Source organism: Fukomys damarensis, unplaced genomic scaffold (genome assembly GCF_012274545.1).
Source record: "Fukomys damarensis isolate Sample0158 unplaced genomic scaffold, DMR_v1.0_HiC HiC_scaffold_10, whole genome shotgun sequence".
Taxonomy (NCBI): domain Eukaryota; kingdom Metazoa; phylum Chordata; class Mammalia; order Rodentia; family Bathyergidae; genus Fukomys; species Fukomys damarensis.
Genome location: NW_022900922.1, coordinates 11,253,444 through 11,260,815, shown reverse-complemented (window position 1 = coordinate 11,260,815; position 7,372 = coordinate 11,253,444). Strand labels below are relative to the sequence as shown.

The window sequence follows — 7,372 nt, the reverse complement described above, 5'->3', positions numbered from 1 at the left end:
CTATTGGGATCAAAATTTTAATGTTGAATCTTTAAGATTCATCCCTTTCATCTAGGTTTTAAAATGATTTATAGTCACTTGTGACTTTTTCTTTGCTTCTTTCTGTTTTTGGTTGTTCCTTTCTGTAATAGATAATTTTAAATATTTATGATTTTTTTGTTTTGTTTTTTGAGACAGGGTCTCACTATGTAGTTGAGACTGACCTGGGACTCACTATGTAGCCCAGGCTGGTCTTGAACTCACAGCAATCCTCCTGCCTCAGCCTACTGAGTACTGGGATTACAGGCGTGTGCCACCACACCTGGCTAGTCTATCACTTTTTGTCTGATTAAGGTAGCTAGTGATTTGTCTGTTGTGCTGAGTTTTAAAAGAACTAAATTTTTGATTTGTTAGTTCCATTGGTTTTCCATCTTAAAATCATTTATTTCTGCTTATAGCAGTTGTGCTTTCTTTGGTTTTCCTTAGTGTTTGTTTTCTATCTTTTTTTTAACCTGGATATGTAATTTATTTATCAACATATTTAAAAATATTTATGACTATAGAATTAGATGCAAGAACTTTTTCTCTGGCAAAAGTAGCAGGAGCAGTGGTGATGGAGACGCGAAAGGAGAAAGAGGCACAGGTTTTTGAGTGGTTGAAAGAAATATTTGGAGATCATCTAATTCCACACTATGAGGTGAACCCATGGACCACAGAGATTTTATATCACCCTGAAGAACACAACAGGGTCTGGGACAGGGATGCCTGCCTAGTAATAGAGGACTACAAACAAAAAGTAAATGAATGTGAATCAGAGGCCAAGCATCTTCAAGACCTCCTCATGGAGACTGTGAAGGTTTCCCCTGCCAATCTGTCTAGCACTGGTTCCAGGTATCTGAATGCTTTGGTGGACAGTGCAATGGCTTTTGGAACAAAGGATACCTCGCTAGCAGGTTTTATTCCTGCAGTGAATGATTTGACTACTAATTTTTTTTTTTTTGTATCGGTGATTGAACTCGGGTCCTTGAGCTTCCAAGGCAGGCCACCGAACCGCTGAGCTAAATCCCCGGCCCACTGCTAATCTTTTTTACCAAACCAAAAATGAAGAACACCCGCTTCAACTGGGAAAACTTGAAAGAAATCTGACTGCACCTTTAGTGTTAGAAAAATGCCTGCGAGAAGATCTCAAGAAGGCAGAGTGCTATCTGTCTGCCAGAAGGGCCAAAGTGGACCATCGTCTTCAGAACAAGGTCTTCCTGAGAGCAAAGGCAGAGGAATTCAGATTTGGAGTCAGAGCTGCAGAGGAGCAGCCTTCAGCTAGAGGGAGGCATGGATGCTTCTCTGTCCCTTCAGTCACTAGCAGCGCTGTCAGAGAAGCTGGCAGAGCTAAAGGACAGACTGTACCTCTGAAGGAAAACCTGGAGACCTACTTAGATGTAATGCCAAATCCATCTCTTGCACAAGTGAAAATTGAAGAAGCAAGGGGAGAATTAGATACCTTTGAGACTGAACTTAAAAGGAGGGTAGACACGACGGAACCGTGACCAGAGCCAAACAAACATTCAAAATAAGTTGAATAGAAGTTTACGGGGTTTTTACCTGCTTGGCATGCCTTAATGAAATTTCTGTTCTTAGTTGAGATAATAATGTCCTTATTGACAGAATAATGGTCCCCAAGTTATATGTTGCATTGCTGGGCCCCAGAACAATTTTTGTATTAAAAAGTATTTTCTCAAAAAAAAAAAAAAAAAAAAAAAAAAACAAAAAACCAAAAAACCTTTTTCTCTGACAAGTGCCTTACCAGAGATTCTGATATATACTATTCATTACTGTTTTTTTTTTTTAGCTTACATCTATTTTATGTTTCCACTTTGACTCAAGAGATAATAGTATTTTTCATTGTGACATAAATTCTGGCCAGTTTTCTTGAATATTTCATGAGTGCTTGAAAAGGAAGTGTATTGTCAATTATATATCTATGAAACCCATTTATTGATTGTGTTGTTTAGGTCTTCTATAGTTTTACTAACTTTTATTCACATAGCTAATCTTGGACTGATAGAAGTTTATTAAATTCTCTTATATTTATTGTTTTCCTATCTTTTTGTACTATATTTCCTGTAGTTTTCAATTTATGAAAGTTGTAGCAGTGATATTTAATACCCAGAACTTCATGATTAGTTTATCTTACTACTAATTGATGTTTTTTAAAATACTGTGATAATTTCATATGGATATGGAATATAAGGAAGAACCAGAAATAAATCCTCTTATGATCAATTGATTTTTATACAAAGTTGCCTAAGCTATTGTTTTGGGAAAAAGAGTAGCATGTGATTCTGGGACAAATGGATACTCTCATGAAAAATGAAATTGATTCCTTACTTCACACTATATATTAAAATTAAGCCTATATGTAATAGTGAAAAACTAGAAAACTGTTAAAAGAAATCAAGCATAAATCTTTGTGGCTTTGGATAAGCCATAGTGGCTCATCTACAGTACCAAAGGACAAGTGCAAAGCAAAACAAAACATAAAACAAGTATTGTTGAGAATGTAGAGTAGTTGGAACCTCAAAATTTTCTAGTGACAATGCAACATGGTGAAGCCACTATGGAAAACAGTTTGTTATTATTCAAAAAGTTAACCATAGAACTACCATATGGTCCCACAATGGCTTGGAAGAGTTCGAGTGAAAGGAAGAGTAACAAGTCCTTAAAACGACAACCAGAAGTGATTGAGCTTAGTGATGAAGGCATGTCACAGTCTTAGAGAGGCTGAAAGTGAGGATTCTGGGGCCAGCAAGTTAGCCAAGTTGAGAATGCAGAGGAAAGCTCTTGAAGGAAACTGCAAGTACTGCCCCAGTGAACACATGAGTCATAAGAAAGGAAAACAGATCTATGCAAGATGTGAAGAAAGTCTGAGTGGTCTGGATACAAGATCAAACCATAATATTCCCTTAAACACAGGCCTAGTCCAGAGCAAGGATGTCACTCTCCAATTCTAAAAAGCCTGAGGGAGGCGAGGAAGTTGCAGAAGGAAAGTTTGAAGCTGGCAGAGGTACACTGATGAGGCTAAAGGAAAGAAGCTGTCCCCATAACATCAAAGTGCAGGCAGAGCAGCAAGCGCTGAGGAGAAGCTGCAGCAAGTCTCCGGGCTAGTTAAGGTCACTGATGGAGGTAGCTGCCCCAAACAGCAGATTTTCAGTGTACGTCAAACAGCCTTCTGTTGAAAGAAGATGTCATCTAGAACTTCCATAGCTAGGGAGGAGAAGTCAGTGCCCAGCTTCAAAGGACAGGCTGACTTTCTACTGGGGGCCACTTCAGCTGGTGACTTCAAGTTGAAGGCAAACTTCAATTACCATGCTGAAACCCCTAGGGCTGTTCGGAATCAGACTAACTCTGCTCTGCTCTTGTGCTGTGGATGGAACTACAAAGCGTAGAAGACAGCATAGCTACTCACAGCATAGCTTACTATTTTAAGCCCACTCTTGAGACCTACTATTTAGGAAAAAAAAAAGGTATTTTCAAAATTTGACTGCTCACTGACAATGCACCTAGTCACCCAAGAGCTCAGATAGAGATGTGCACTGACATTAATGTTGTTCTCATGCCTGCTAACACAATGTTCATTCTGCACCCCATGGATCAGGGAGTAGTTTCAACTTTAGTCTTAGCATTTAAGCTGTTTACTTCATAAGTCTATAGCTGCAATAAGTAGTGATTCTCCGATGGACTCAAGCAAAGTAAACAGAAAACCTGCCAATGACTCACCATCCAGATGCCACTAAGAATATTTGGGATTCATGTAAGGTCAAATTATCAACATTAACAGGAGTTTGGAAGAATTTGATTCTAACCCTTGCGGATGACTTTGAGGAGTTTAAGACTTTAGTGGAGGAAGTAATAACAGTCATGGAAATAACAAGAGAACCAGAATTAGAATTGGAGCCTGTAGAGGTGATTAGATTGTTATAATCTCATGGTCCAACTTCAATGGATGAGCAACAAAGGTAGTTTCTTGAGATGGATTCTGTTCCTGGTAATGCTGTGAATGTTGTTGAAATGATAACAAAATTAGTTAGAATAATACTGCATGACTTAGTTGATAAAGCATTTTCAGGGTTTAGGAGGACTGACTCTTAATGGTTTTTTAAAAAAGAGATGTTGTCTTGCTGTATTGCCCAGCTTGGAATACAGCTACTATTCACAAGCAGCATCTCACTACTGATGCTTAATGTGGACACCAGATGGATATAGTACAGGACGGCCCCAAACTCCTGGGCTTAAGCCATCCCTAGTCTCAGCTTCCCAGGTAGCTGGAATTACAGGTGTGTGCCATCATGTCCAGTTTAATTGCACTTTTAAAATTTTATTTATTTTTAGGATGCTATCATTTGTATTTATTGGGAGGCAGGTAATAAGGGTTTTGTTTGTTTGAAATGCACAGAGGGTAAAAGGAAGGTATTAACAGGAACTGGGTAGACACTATCTCCAAACTTTAACCACTTACCCGTCCAATTATTTAAATACAGGATGACCAAAAATTGCATATTTTTTGTTAATTTGGATAATAGGAAATATAGAAACAATTATTTTATCAAATTTATTCAATAATTTTCTGTGTGTATATCTTAAAACATTTAATACACACTACAGTGTTACAATTTGGACAGTAGTATCGAGTCTCTTTCTGAATTCCTTTTGCATCATTGTCTTTCTTTGAACAATACACTTTGCCCTGTTATGGCGGCCTTTCACGTTTTGTGTGGGTGGTATAATTTCAAGAAAATGTCTACCCACTAAGTGCAATGGTGAAGAAGTTGGTAATGGACGTCCTGGTTGATGTTTCACCATCCCATATTTTTCAATTATTTGGTCTATTAGAACTAATCTAAGCTGTAAATGACTTTTCAAGCCCCTTTGTTTTGAATAAATAACAAACAAATTGGTCCAAAAGATGCATACATATTTTTCCTTGCTTTTTGATTACAGGATAGATTGTTAGATGTTGATCAACTCTGTCAGCACTACTCACAGAATCATTATAATCATGGACCACTCTTGTGATGTTTTTAGTTTCATTTCTTCTTTCAAGTTCTATCAGTTCTGTGTTATGAATAGTTGACAATAAGGAGATGACTTTTTGTCTTTCCATTTCGTAGCACAGACTTTTCCTCTCTGATATGCTAACATTTCCCCTTTTTCGGTTGTTTCTTTTGCAGATCTTTGGGCATTTCCTTCCTACTCAGTCTCAGTGTCTCAAACGTGTGCACTTTGTCTTGTAGAAGAACATCAACGAGTTCTGGAGAAGAATAAAAGCTATATCTAGTATACTTACAGTAAGAGTTTTTATAGATTGTAGCTCAAAAGTGGAGGCCATTTTTCACAAGTAAACTAAATAGTAAAAGAAAATAACCAGAACTTATTAGTAGAGTTCTCTAGAAACAAACACTAAAAGTGAATACAACATTCTAAATAAAAAAGTGTTCAAAAAGTAGTTGATATAAAACAAAGAAACAGACATACAAGTGTAGTTGGTGTAAACAAGAATGCACTGGTTGGAATGACAGCTGCCCAAGCACCCACCGCTCAGGGTAATCAGTTGCCCGAGTGATGGTTGGCATAAACTGCGGTTAAAAAATTCTTTTCAATACTCACATTGACCCTGAATAGTGCTAAGCCCATCCCTAGCCCTTTTTATTTTGACACAGGGTTTCTCTAAGTTGCCCAGGTTGACCTCAAACTTGCCACCCTCCTGCCTCAGTTTCCTGAGAAGCCACCACATCTGGCTATTTTTTTAAATGTAAAACTACATGAGGTTTCTATAAAAAACAAAAATATAAACTCCAACTGTTAAGATTCACCCAGTCCTTACATCTGCAGCATACCCTCTGAATAACGTAATTTTGCCTTTAATTATTTTTCCAAGTGGAGGAATCTCTGTGGTCTTCTTAGACCTCACAAGCAATTATAAGATAATGAAACAAATCTGCATGCATCTTTCTTAATCTGAATATTTCTACCAGACATTTTGGCTTGCTAATACTTAAATTCTTATTTTGGGCTTAATTGGAATACGAACTCACAAAAACTTGGCAGGTCCACAGTCCACAAGACATCACCACCTTCAATTACTTGCTTGTTGCACAGCTTTTTGGTGAGATTGACATCGAGTATGTGGGACAAAATGTTGACCAGCAGAGTAGCAGAGTACAGCCCAGCGCTGATGGTGTAGGCAGGGTTGTTGTGCTCTGTGTCAGGCCCCTGTGTTGTTTTCTTCTCTTCCGTCCAGCTGTAGTAGGCAGAGCAGTCTCCAGGGCTCAGCAGGCTTATCCAAGGCCCCGTGATGCTGATACTGGTGTCTCCATCGTGATCATCACAGGCCCATCCGCCTCTGGGCCTGGCCAAGCTTGCCCATAGTCCTAGAGGTCATGGCACTGTCGCTCTCTGAAGACCCACCTGCAGGGTCTGATATGCCAGTCCTTACTCCCTCAAATGGAAAAATGGCAGAAGTGAGCTCTGCTATGGGGATCGCAGGAGGGCTGCAAGATGCTTCTAATGAGCTCTTAGGTCAATACTTTTGTTTTGTTTTTTCCCTACCAGGTCACCAAGTTTGCGACTGTGCCTCTGCATCTTCTCCTTTTTCTCTCAATGCCATTCTACTCCCCTGTAAAACTTTTGGTTCTTTTCCCTGGTTGTGAGAAGACCTTCTGAATTTTTCTTCATCCGTTCCTGTGGTTCAGTTGTTCAGTCCTCATCTTGCAGGGCGTTTTTTCCCATTTCAGTTGATCTGTTATCCATTTTCCTTCCACGGCTTTTAGTACTTATTTTTGAAATTCTTCTTGCATGCACTTACCTCAGCTTAACTCTCCCTTCTTGTCAATAACCCCCACAGCCCAGGGGTAGCACTTTACAAAGTAAAGGAAATAGCCGCTCTGGAAGCACCTGGTGAGGGTCAGCTGCCGGCGGGTGGTGTAGCACAGTGGACACTGCTCAGTCGCTACTCACAGCCCCTCCGCAACCTCCCCAGAGTCACTGGGTCCAGGGCCAGTGCCAGGGCCCACAGCCAGGAGCCCCCTGGGAGACACCATGATGGTCTGACTCCAATTTTAAAAGAAGGCCTCTTGTGACCAAAATGCTATCAAATAACATCACATGCTACAGCAATCTTTTGTAAAAGCAAGCGTCAACCAAACTTCATTGTTCTGACAAATTGTCACAGCCACCTCGACCTTCAGCAGCAACTACCATGACCATTTACAAGCCATTAACATCAAGGTGGGAACTTCCACCAGCAAAAAAGATTATAACTCTCTGAAGGCTCAGATGATCGTTAGCATTATTAGCATAAAGTATTTTTAATGAAGCTATGTACATTTTGAGATATAGT

At 39.4% G+C, this 7,372-nt stretch overlaps 2 pseudogenes; one reads left to right on the top strand and one right to left on the bottom strand.

Moving 5' to 3' along the window:
- The first annotated feature begins 582 nt into the window (after positions 1-582).
- Positions 583-1,674, top strand: LOC104860755 (annotated as a pseudogene).
- Positions 1,675-6,034: 4,360 nt separating this feature from the next.
- On the bottom strand, positions 6,035-7,129 carry LOC104860787 (annotated as a pseudogene).
- Between the last annotated feature and the right edge of the window lie 243 nt (positions 7,130-7,372).